This window comes from Pseudorca crassidens, chromosome X (genome assembly GCF_039906515.1).
Source record: "Pseudorca crassidens isolate mPseCra1 chromosome X, mPseCra1.hap1, whole genome shotgun sequence".
NCBI lineage: Eukaryota > Metazoa > Chordata > Mammalia > Artiodactyla > Delphinidae > Pseudorca > Pseudorca crassidens.
In genome coordinates this window covers 5,695,877-5,709,678 of record NC_090317.1, presented here as the reverse complement: position 1 = coordinate 5,709,678, position 13,802 = coordinate 5,695,877, and positions in this window count along the sequence as shown.

Genomic DNA, 13,802 nt, shown 5'->3' with positions numbered 1-13,802 from the left:
TCAATAAAGCTGTTTAAAAAAATAGATCAACAAGAAGTGTCTTCGTGAAGGTAGCTTACTAGTTAGTGCTTTGTAATCATAAAATGCTTGGCAATAAGGCCTGGGCTTGAGTCTTTACTGCTCACTAGTGACTTTGGGTGAATCATTTTCTCTTTCTGACTCTCGTTTTCCTCATCTGTAAAATGGGGTCAATAATAGTACCTACCTTATAAGGTGATTGTAAGGATTAAATTAAATATTGAATAAAAGGTGATTTCCAAACCTGAATATATGAAGACCCCAAGAACACATCTGTGGACTCCTGAGAATATGTTCTGTGGTCTCAAGTTTGAGAAACACTGCCATTTGCATTGATCACAATCACCAATACCAGTGCTAAAGCAGACACGGAAGCCAAGTATCACAGTTCACTTATGTGTGGTCCCCAAGATCATCCAGAATATACTTACTCTTCAAAATCATAGAGAACTCACTGACCCTAACCCCCTTGAGAATATATCCACCGCAACTATAACTCTCATTACTGCTGGAGGGAGTGTAAAGTGTCACAACTACTTTGGACAACTGGTTGGCAATCAGTATACCTACAATGGAATATTATTCAGCCTCATAAAGGAAGGAAGCTCTGACACCGGCTACAACGTGGATGAACCTTGAGGACGTTATGCTAAATGAAACGAGCCAGTCACAGAAAGACAAATATTGATACTACATGATTCCACTTCTGTGAGGTCCCTAGAGTAGTCAAATTCATAGAGACAGAAAGTAGAAGTGTAGGCGCCAGGGGATGTGGGCAGAGAGAAACAGGGAGTTGCTCTTCAATGGGTGTAGGGTTTCAACTTTGCAAGATGAAAAACTTCTAGAAATCTATTGTTAACACTACTGAACTACACACTTAAAAATGGTTAAGATGGTAAATTTTATGTTACGGGTTTTAAACCACAATTAATAAAAATAAAATACTTTCGAAAGAAAAGAAAAGGAGTATTTGCCATTGGGCCACAAGAGCCAGAAGAGCTGGCAGCTGGGAAGCCATGGGGTACCAACACAGCCAGCACTGAAGTTTCTTCTGTCTATTTGCTCTGGCATCAGGGTCCAGCTTCTCACCTAAAGTCCAACACAGTGGTCTTCTAGCTTGGTCGCATGTTGGAATCACCTGAGGGGATTTTATATGTTCTGATGTCTGAGCCCCACCCTAGAGATTCTGACCTACTTTATCCAGGGTATGGCGTGGTAATTTAAAAAAACAAAACCAAAAAACAGGTATTTCTCAAATACAGCCACGATGGAGGCCCACTGATCTAGGGAGATTCAGAGCTGGTCTCCTTGGGGACTTGTGATGGGGTTCCCGGGACCGATGCACTTTAAGGGCCTGAAATGAAGTAGCTAGTGGCGACAGAGAGAAGGCAGAATCAGCTGAGCTTGGTGATGATTGGAGTGGTTCGGGGGAGTCAAGGGTAACTGCCAGGTTCCTGGTTTGAACGACAGAAAGATGGTAGTGTGAATCAATCCGGTAGGGAAGACTGGCTAGAGGAACAGTATTTGCAGGGGAAGACCATGGATTCAGGTTAGGAGAAGACTTACGGAGCTTGAGATGCCTATTAGAGGTCCAGGTAGGGATGGTGCGTAGGGAATTGGATGTTGTAATCTGGAGCTTGGGGAGAGGTCCACGGCAGCGGTAAATCTGTGTATCATTGAAAGGTATTGGGATTGATGAAATCACCCTGGGGAGGAAGTGTAGAGAGGGAAAAGAGAGCTCAGGACCAGCTTCTTGAGTACTCCAGTACTGGCTTAGGAAACTGAAAAAAAATGGTAAAAATAATAACAGCTAATCTTTATTAGAAATTAATTTGTGCAGAGCCCTGTTCTCCAACCCTGTTCTAAAGGCTTTACTTGTTTTAACTCAACGCTCACAACAACTCTATGAGTTAGGTCGTTGTGATCAGTGTCTAAGTGCGTTTTGGTTTCTGACTGCTTTGTTTGTTTCGTTTTGTTTTTTTCTGGCTGAGCCGTGCAGCATGCAGGATCTTAGTTCCCCGACCAGGGATCGAACCCACGCCCCCTGCATTGGAAGAGCAGAGTCTTAACCACTGGACTACCAGGGAAGTCCCATGGTTTTTGACTGCTGAGAGCTTTCAAGCCCCATTCCTCCTCCTTTCCCTTTGGCCCCATATCTGAGCAAGTTCAGTGCTCTGTCCTGGGCACCAGTGGGAATTTCAAACCATGAAAGGCCCAGCCTCCGCACACAAATTCCCACCCCAGCTCCACCCCGTCTCACCACAATAAAAACCTGAAGCCATCCACCATCACCTCACTGCTGTTTTGCCCTAAACTGAACCTGAACCCTTCACCTTGGGGAATCTTTGTGCTGTTCACTGTGTGAGTAATCGACTATATTAGTTTCCCGTGGATGCTATAACAAACTACCACAAACCTGGTGGCGTAAACAGTAGAAATGTATTTTCTTACAGTTCTGGAGTCTGAAATCAGTTTCACTTGCCTGAAATTAAGTGGTTAGCAGGACCACACTTTCTCCGGAAGCTCCACGGCAGAATCTGTCCTCAGCATCTTTCAGCCTCTGGTGGCTGCCAGCATTCCTTGACTTGTGGCTGCATCCTCAAAAAACTAGAACCTTCAAATCTTTCTCTGTTCCATCTCCATATTGCCTCCTCCTCTGTGTGTGTGTGTCACCTTTGTCTCCCTCTGACAAGGATACGTGTGACTGCATTTAGGGCTCACCTAAATGGCCCACCTAAAGATAATCCAGGGTAATGTCTTCATCTCAAGATCCTTAACTTCATCACATCCACAAAGATCCTTTCTTCAAATAAGGTAACATTTCCAGGTCCAAGGGATTAGGGCCTGATGTCTCAAGGAGCCATTTTTCAGCCTACCACCCATGCATTCGTGCATCCTTGTGTGGAAGAAGCCTGTCCAGTATCCAGCAGGGGATAGCAGGCTCCCAAATAAAACAGCAATATTCTTCCCGATTCACAGATGACTGGAATGAGGGAACTGAGGAGCTTGCGGAAGCGAGGGAAGATGTGTTGTTTGGTTTTGTTTCTGCCCACAGGACTACTCCCTCATTACCTGAAAAAAACTCCTGGATCCTTAATAGTGATCAGGCAAGAAGTGAAAAGGCCATCTGTAGTGCAGTTTGCTGGCCTGGAAGTATTGGAGGAAAAGAAAAGAAAAATGCAAGACCCAAAGGAGCATGCCAATTCCTCAGTATAGAATGAGCTGATTGTAACCATTACCGCTGAGCAGAGCGAATACCTTGAACGCCTGCAGGGAGCTAGCAAGTAACTCCAAAGCTACAGTAGCTGTTCAGACCTGTTTACATGGAATTAAAGCCACAGTCGTTATCCATCACCCTACTTTCAGCGAGCAGCACATACTCAATTCACATCGGTAGTTACCTTGACAGTAGTTACTCTGATGTCGTTTTTCATAATTATCAGGCTGACTTTGACGTTTGTTCTTCACAGTTCCTTACCAGTTTCCCCTGACAGTTTATCCAGCACGTATGGTTAGTTGTATCTTTTGACATTCCTCAGTGAAGTTGGGTTAAGTTCAGTTTCCCCACAGAAGTTAGAAGATCCGGGTTCAAGTCCTGGTTCTGCCACTCTTGCTGAGCAACATGGACCAAATCCCTCCTGCTCTCTGGGTTTCAGATGTTGCATCTGAAAAAGAAGGGAGGTGTATGGCCCTTTTCAAAAGCACACAATTCTTTATAGTGGCTGAAGCATCCTGGACCTTCCCCGAAGACAAATGATCTAAAAGGCAACTCAAACCACAGTACCACTGACCCACACAGGAGGCTGCTGCCTTTGCAGTGTCTCACGTTGGTCCTGAATTCTAAGACGTGGCATTGGGCAAAGAAAGGTCATCATTCTTCTTTGCAATGACTGTAACAGAGCTCATTCTTGGCAATTACTGTAGATGGGAAGGAGAAAATTCTTTCATGATGAACAAAAGCTTTTGTGTCTCCTCCAAGCAGTGGAAAACTGCCTAGATGGACACATTAAACCACCCTGATGGGAGACTTTGGAATGTCTAATTTGAAAAACAGGCACGTGGCAAGCCAATGAAGGCTTCTGCTTCCCTTCATCTCCATCTCTTTGCTTCTCCCCTACTTGTTCCACTGTGCCAAAATTGAACCGTCCTTTCTCCAGAAACTTTAAAAGTTTACCATAATCATTTTTATTGGTTTTAAGCAATTACTAAATTAATCAGCAAAATAGTACAGCCAGATAACCAGCTTAATGTGCTCCTGGGGTAGACAGCCTTTAAAGAGGCTCTTTATTCCATAACAGCTAACCCATTTCCCTCTAGGATAAAACAGTGGGGACACGGGCTTTGAGCCTGATAAAGTCAGGCTGTCATCCCAAGTCTATTATTTCCTGTGTGACTTTGGGCAAGTTGTTAACTTTTCTGGCCCTCCATTTCCTCATCTATAAAATCAGTCTCATAATAGCTACACCCTACGGTAAGTGGGTTACGTGGATTCTATCCCTTAATGCTCACAGTAGCTTCTGAGGTGGCCGTCATCTGCCTTTACTGTGAGGATTAAGTGAGATAACTCAGGCAGGCAAGCAGCATGCAGTAGGGTGCTCAAGAAAATGGTGACCAGTTACCTCCGTGCGCTCAGCTTTGTGCCAGGTACGATAGAGGAAGTCAAGAAGTATTTACTCACTAAACGTGAATTGAGCACCTACCATGTATTCATTTTAAAAGTAGAGGGAGACTGTTCAGAGAAAGTACACAACTCAGTTTCTCAATCTCGACTGGTGGTCTTCTGTTAGGAAGGGTTTGGATGAGGTTGGATTAAATACCCCTACCGGCCAGATAGCCTCCAAGTGTCATCGGTTTCTCTCCCGTATTTCCTAGTTCAGAGCTCAGGGCCACAAACTGGGATTTGATCCTCTGGTGGGGGTGGGGTTGTGGAGGAAGCATCCCTGGCATTGCTGATGAGGCTGGATAGAAACCAAAGCAGAGGCGGAAAAGATTTGGGCCATTCAAGTGGTCTCTGCAAGAGAAGCCAGGGGCTTGCACTCCCTCCTGAACAGAATGGCCTTTCCCCGAGTTGGCCCCGGTCCACTGACTCTCCCTCCCACATCCCCGTCTGTCGCACATGCTCCTTGCAGACCTTGCCAGACTCCCACTCTTTGATCTTCTTGGCATCTTCAGGTTATTCCCTGGGTCTGGCAGGAGACTTATATGCCCATGGAAATTCAACTCATCTTACGAGTTTGAATGGCCCCTCTGGGGACACTATCAGGACTGACATTTGAGGCCACCTTTCTATGACATATGGTGAGAACGGCAGCTCTTTAATATGATATGAGCTGATGAGAGGAATTTAATCCCTATTAAAGCCATCACAAATGTATGGTTAATTTTTCAATAAAAATAAGAGTGATATTTATGTAGTACGCATAAACCAATTATGAACATAAATCAATTAATAAAAAGTATCTGGTGGTACTACACACCAGTTGTCAGCTTATTGCCAGATGCCAATATTTATAACCTTATCCATCTATATCATACATATACCCTGCTGCACTGATTAACATATAAACACTTTTGAATTACATGTGGTGTATAGGTTTATATATGAGAAAACACAATTAACCAAGGAAAAAACTATAAAGATGGTTGAGGCACTAAACAGCCTAAACAACAAAGGAATGCCAAAGATTAGACTATGGTACATTCAAGCATCAGTGATTTAAAGTGAGAAATGCTGTGTATAAAGACCTCACACTTAGCTTTCAGATTACTGGTTCCAAATTGCAAAAAAATAAAATAAAAATTTTATCCACTGAATTTCACTGAGCCACTGTAGCAGGTTGAATAGCGCCACCCTTCACCCCCCAGTTCATGTCCACCTGGAACCTCAGACTGTGATCTTCTTTGGAAATAGAGTTTTTGCAGTTACAATTAGTTAAGAATCTCAAGATGAAATCATTCAGGATTTAGGGTGAGTCTTAAATCCAAGGGCTGGTGTCCTTATGAGAAGACAAGAGGACACAGAGAGACAAACAGGGGAAAGCCATGTGAGGAGGAAGGCAGAAATTAGAGTGATGCATCTGCAAGTCAGGAAATGCCGAGAATTGCCCACCACCAGCAGAAGCTTCTGGAGAGAGCGGCATGGGACTGATTTCCCCTCAGAGCCTCTAGGAGGAACCAACCATCTCTACACCTTTATGTCAGACTTCTGGCCTTCTGAACTGTAAGACAACACATTTCTGTTGTTTTAAGCCACCCAGTTTGTGATCATTGGTCCAGCAGCCATCGGAAACAAATACAACCAACCACCTTAACTTCTATATCCAAACTTGACAAAGCATCAAAAATGAGAACTAATACGCCACCTGATTTGTGAATATAGAAGTAGAAACTCCAAATAACATATCAGCAAGGCAATTCCTGAAAAATAATAACTTTTTAAGACTTGTTTACTAGGACCAGGCAGGTTTTATTTTACATGTTTATTAGAAAAATCTATGATTAGTATTCATCACATCAGAATCAAAGCCATATGACCATCTTAATAGGTGTTAAGAGGGCATTTGTTAAAATCCACATGAGTTCCTAATAATCGTTCTTAATAACATGTGATCATGAACATATTTCCTTAGCAGGACATACAATATGCATCTGAATGTGTGTATGTTGTGTGTCTGTGTATACACACATGTTCTTCCTAGCTCTATCTACTGAGAGGACCTAGAAGCAATGACCCCAATGGCAATGACCACACCTAGTGCCCAGATCCTGATTTCTGAATACCATTCTCCTTGGAGAAATGGACTGGGGCGGTAAATGTACAAGATGCGCCTGAAGCATCTTGTATACCAGAAAGTAGGAAATGCTCGAAGAATAAGAGGATGAGGATATGTCAAAGGAATTTAGGAGCCAACCTGAAAGAGCAGTCAACGGTTAAAGTTGGACCAATTCGAGCAACAAAATAAAGTAGTATAACCCGAAGTATAAAATAAATATACATGAGTTCATACTGACATATACATACTTGATTGAATAAATAAATGAGGTAGAAAGAAAAGCTCTTTCAATTCATAAATATAGGCAGAATAATGGACATAGAAAATCACCCTTTGGCAAACGCCACCGTTTTTAAGAAGAATCAATAGCAGATGCTAAAATTGCTGCACGAAAGTATGATGAGCAACAGGATATTTACATAGTCTCAAAATATTTTACCACAAGATATTTATTATTACTAAGGGAAGCATACTAACTTTACAGTGAAGAAAGCCGGCAAAAAATGATCAAAGTTAACATGATCAGCATGGGACATATCACCGTCACGCACCTCCTGATATCATGCCCTAAGAAGCACACAGAATCACTTCTGAGGCATTCTTGCCCCAAATGCAAAATATGAATTTAATCAAGGAAATGTCAGACAAACCCAGCTTGAATGACATTCTACAAAATAAGTGGCCAGTTCTCTTCCAAATTTCAGAATCGGTAAAGGTAAAGACTAAAGGACCATCCCAGATCGTAAAAGATGCAGGGGACATGACAACTACATGCCATGCGTGATCCTGGACCAAAAAAGAACAGATATCAGTGGAACAATTGTTAACATCTGTGTAACATCTGTAGATTGGTTAATAATATTGTATCAATGTTAATTTTCTGGTTTTGATACTTATACTATGGTTATGTAAGATGTTAACTTTTGAGGAAACTGGATGAAGGGAATATGAGACTCCTTTGTACTATTTTGCAAATTTTTGTCAATTTGAAATTATTTCAAAGTCAAAAGTTAAATTTAAAGAAGCGCCTCTCAAATTTTTAAAATCCTAGTGTATATCATGCAATGGAATTTTATGCAAATATTAAATTTAGGGTTTTCTTAAAGTAATAAGGTACCAATGAGGAAATGCTCACACTATATTAAATGAAGATATACTTTGTATGTAAATTTTATGTTCTATATGATCCCAATTCTGTATAATTATTCATAGATATACACATAGCAAAGCAAGAAAAATGAAGGTAATACTGCGAAGGAGAGGACAAAATGATCATATTTTCAGATGTTATCACACTCCGCTTCTACTTAGAAATACAAGAGAATCAACTATAAGAACTCTTAAGATAATTCAATTAGGTGGTTATAAAATAAATGTACAGGATTTAGAGTATTCTGTATGCCAGCAATAACAAGTTGGAAAATACAATTTTAAAAGAAAATCCCATTCACAAATAAAACCTTTAGAATATTAAGGGTAGACTAAGATTTTAGCAAGAGGGATTTGAAATCTAAGCTAGTAAAGAGTTTGGATAGAGCTGGTAGAATTGGTTCAATATGGGGAAAATAAAGTGAATCAGTACGCTTGCACTATAGGCCATTGAAGAGTAGCAGAATATGCCACCCCAAAATATGACTCTTTGTTAAGGATTATTTTGAGCTGATTATTTTGAGAAACTGCAGACACAGGAGAAGCTCTAAAAACAGAGTAGAAGCTACCCTTTTGTAAGAGACATTTACATTAGAAAGGGGTCTGTACCAGGAAGGGAGCTGTTACTAGAGATCTTTTTTTTTCATCTGAGACGCTTACCTACATGGCAGGGAAAATTCTGTTTACCATATATTTCCTCTTCTCACCCTCCTGTGAGTGGCCTTCTTCCCCTTTGAAACCCCAGAGCCCTGTCCCTTTCCTTAGCCCAGGATGGTATATAAGCCTGAATTGCCTGGCTGCCTTTTTGAGACTCATATCTTTGTGGGGTTCCTGTACCTACATATGTGCATACATAATTAAAATCATTTTCCTCCTTTTAATCTGTTTCTTATTACAGGAGGGTCTCATCCAAGAATCTAGAAGGGCAGAGGCAAAATTATTTTTCCTTCTCTACACCATTATAAATACCCTATGAAATAAATAGTTAAATGTGAAATGTTTAACCATTGGGGAAAATAAGCTAGACATCACTGAGGTGAATATTTAATCCCAGGGGAAGGAATAATTCTTTAAGCATAAGTAGGTAGAAGATATAAAGGAAAAGACTGCTAGTTTTGACTACATAAAAGTTTTAAATTTATTTACTTCAACAAGACCATAAATAAGAATAAGAGAGCTTCCCTGGTGGCGCAGTGGTTGGGAGTCCACCTGCCGATGCAGGGGACCCGGGTTCGTGCCCTGGTCCGGGAGGATCCCATGTGCCGCAGAGTGGCTGGGCCCGTGAGCCATGGCCGCTGAGCCTGCGCATCTGGAGCCTGTGTTCCACAGCGGGAGGGGCCATGGCAGTGAGAGGCCCGCATACCACAAAAAAAAAAAAAAAATAAGAGAAATAACAAATTTGGAAAAAAATTGTAATATATTTGACAGACAAGGGTCAGTAACCTCAATATGCAAAGAGTGCTTACAAATAAGCAAGAAGAAAAGCTCACACAGAAAAAAAGAGAATCCTAGAGTCTCTACCTCAAAACTATTAGAACTAATAAATAAATTCAGCAAAGATTGTAGGATACAAGCATAATATACAGAAATCTGTTGCATTTTTTATACATTTATAATGAAATATCAGAAAGAGAAAGTAAAAAAAAAACCCATTTAAAATCACATCAAAAAATAAAGTAAAATACCTAGTAATAAACCTAACTGAGGAGGTGAAAGAATTATACACTTAAAACTATAAAGCATTAATGAAGGAAATTGAAGATAATTCAAAGAAATGGAAAGATATCCCATGTTCTTGGATTGGAAGAATCAATATTCTTAAAATGGCCATACTACCCAAGGAAATCCACAGATTTGATACAATCTCTATCAGAATATCCATGACATTTTTCACAGAACTAGAACAAATAGTCCTAAAATGTATATGGACTCACAAAAGACCCCAAATTGCCAAAGCAATCCTGAGAAAAAAGAACAAAGTTGGAAGTTTAACCCTCCCAGACTTCAGATTATACTACAAAGCTACACTAATCAAAACAGCATGGTATTTGCACAAAAGTAGACACATAGATCAATGGAACAGAATAGAGAGCCCAGAAATAAACCCACACATCCACGGTCCATTAACAAACAAGGCAAGAATATGCAATGGAGAAAAGACAGTCCTTCAATAAGTGGTGCCAGGAAAACTGGACAGCTACATGTAAAAGAGCAAAATTAGAACAGTCCTTCACACCATATACAAAAATAAATTCAAAATGGATTAAAGACCTAAATGTTAGACCAGATACAATAAAACTCCTAGAGGAACACATTGGCAGAACATTCTTTGACATAAATCACAGCAGTATCTTTTTGGATCCTTCTCCTACAGTAATGGAAACAAAAGCAAAAATAAACAAAGGGGACCTAATTAAACTTAAAAGTTTTTGCACAGCAAAGAAAACCATAAACAAAATGAAAAGAAAACCTAAGGAATGGGAGAAAATATTTGCAAACTATGCAACCAACAAGGGATTTTCAAAATATACAAACAGCTTACACAGCTCAATATCAAAAAAACAAAAAACCCAATCAAAAAATGGGCAGAAGACCTAAGTAGGCACTTCTCCAAAAAAGACATACAGATGGCCAACAGGCACATGAAAAGATGCTCAATGTCGCTCATTATTAGAGAAATGCAAATCAAAATTAAAATGAGATACAACCTCACACTGGTCAGAATGGCCATTATCAAAAAGTCTACAAAGAATAAATGGTGGAGAGGGTGTGGAGAAAAGGGAACCCTCTTACACTGATGGTGGGAATGTAAATTGGTTCAGCCACTATGGAGAACAGTATGGAGGTTCCTTAAAAAACTAAAAACAGAGCTACCATATGATCCAGCAATCCCACTCCTGGGCATATATCCAGAAAAGACAAAAAGCCTAATTCGAAAAGATACATGCACTGCAATGTTCATAGCAGCACTATTTACAATAGCCAAGACATGGAAGCCACCTAACTGTCCATTGACAGATGAATGGATAAAGAAGATGTGGTATATATATATATATATATATATATATATATATATATATATATATATATATATATACACACACACACACAATGGAATACTACACAGCCATAAAGAATGAAATAATGCCATTTGCAGCAATATGGATGAAACTAGAGATTATCATGCTAAGTGAAGTAAATCAGACAGAGAAAGACAAATATCAGATGATATCACCTATATGTGGAACCTAAAAATATGATACAAATGAACTTATTTACAAAACAGAAACAGACTCACAGACATAGAAAACAAACTTATGGTTACCAAAGGGGAAGGGGAAGAGGGATAAATTGGAAATTGGGAATTAACAGATACACACTATTATATACAAAATAGGTAAACAACAAGGACCTACTGTATAACACAGGGAACCATATTCAATATCTTGTAATAACCTATAATGGAAAAGAATCTGAAAAATAATATATATATGTATGTATAACCGAATCACTTTGCTGTACACCTGAAACATTGTAAATCAACTACACTTCAATAAAAAATATACTAAAAAATGAAACCAAAAACAAGACAGTTGGATTAAGAAGACATGGTATATATATGGAACACAATGGAACATTACTCAGACACAAAAAAGAATGAAATACTGCCATTTGCAGCAACATGGATGAACCTAGAGAGTATTATGCTTAGTGAAAAAAGTCAAAGACAAATATTATATGATATCACTTATGTGTGGAATCTAAAAAATAAAACAAGCAAATGTGTATACAAAACAGAAACAGACTCACAGACATAGAAAAAAAAAACTTGTTGTTACCAAATGGGAGAGGGAAAAGGGGATGGACAGATTAGGGGTATAGGATTAACAGATACAAGCTATCATATATAAAACAGATAAGCGAGCTTCCCTGGTGGTGCAGTGGTTGAGAGTCCGCCTGCCGATGCAGGAGACACAGGTTCGTGCCCCGGTCCGGGAAGATCCCACATGCCGGGGAGCGGCTGGGCTCATGAGCCATGGCCGCTGAGCCTGCGCGTCCGGAGCCTGTGCTCCGCAACGGGAAAGGCCACAACAGTGAGAGGCCCGCATACCACAAAAAAAACCCAAAACAAAACAGATAAGCAACAAGGATGTACTGTATAGCACAGGGAATTATACCCATTATCTTGTAATAACCTATAATGGAATATAATATGCAAAAATACTGAATCATTATTCTGTACACCTGAAACTAACACAATACTGTAAGCCAACTATACTTCAATTTTCAAAAAGTGAAAAAAACATACAACAGTACTTACAGGAACAAAATATTAAAAACAGTATAAAAATCCTGGTCCATTTATCTTATAAGATAAAATACCACACATCAAAAATTGTCTGACAAAAATATCAGAATTATAAAAATAGTTACAAAATACAATATATTGTCAAGTAAAATACAATACAGGGTAAAGTAATAAAAACATGTTATAAAATAGTATTAAAGTATAATCTCAATTTAAATATATATATATATTTATATTATATATTTTAAGTATATAAGTACCTCCACCATTCAGCTTACTTCAAATATAACAAGAAAGTCTGTTTTGAATGTATCGGGAAGCCACTAAGAGTACAAAAATTTTAAACATAATTGAAATTGAAACAATGTGATATTTTAATAAAAGAAAATTTAATTATATGATTTTAAATCACATATATATAAGTTCATTTATTCAATAAATATTTATCAGGCACCGATTATGTAGCAATCACTCTAGTAGGTTCTAGGGATACAGTCATGAACAAGAACACAAACTTGACCTGTGGCATTTACACTCCGGTACAGCACATGTATTCAGCATACAAATACACAAATAAATATATAACTACAGATTTCAGTAAGTGTCTTGAAGAAATATTACAGGTTACTACAATGGCACATAAAGAGGGACTCATTTGTTAGGAGGGTGGGCGTGGTGTGAAGAGCATAGAAAAAGAACTAAAAGTTGTTTTTCAAACGTTAAAAGTGATGATGATTTTAATAGGACCATTAGTGATTTTTCCTTTTTATAACTTTTGCTATATTTCCCTAAATTTCAGCAATGAACCTGTATTACTTTTATAATCAAAAGAGAAGAAAATACTTAGGAGCATGCTTAACCAAGGAGGTGAAAGGCTTGTACACTGAAAACTATAAAATACTGATGATGGAAATTAAAGCAGACACAAGTAAATGGAAAGCTACCTCGTGTTCATGGATTAGGAGAATCCATATTGTTAAAATGTCCATGCTACCCAAAGCACTATACAGATGCAGTGCAATCCCTATCAAAATCCCAGTGACATTTTTTACAGAGATAGAAAAAACAAGCCTAAAATTCATATGGAACCACAAAAGACTCCACATAGCCAAAACGATTTTGAGCAAGGACAAAGCTAGAGGCATCACACTTCCTGACTTCAGACTATACTACAAAGCTACAGTAATCAAAACAGTATGATACTGGCATAAAAACAGATATGTAAACCAATGGAACAGAATAAAGAGCCCAGATATAAACCCACACGTATACAGTCAACTGATCTTCCAAAGGATGCCAAGAATACACAATGGAGAAAGGATAGTGTCTTTAATAAATAATGTTGGGGAAACTGGATAGCTGCATGCAAAAGAATGAAATTAGACCCTTATCTTGCACCATACACAGAAGTAAAGTCAAAATGGATTAAAAACTTAAATGTAAGACCTGAGACTGTAAAACTCCTAAAAGAGCTTCTTGACATTGGTTTTGGCAATGATTTCTTGGATATGACATCAAAAGCACATGCAACAAAAGCAAAAATAAACAAGGAG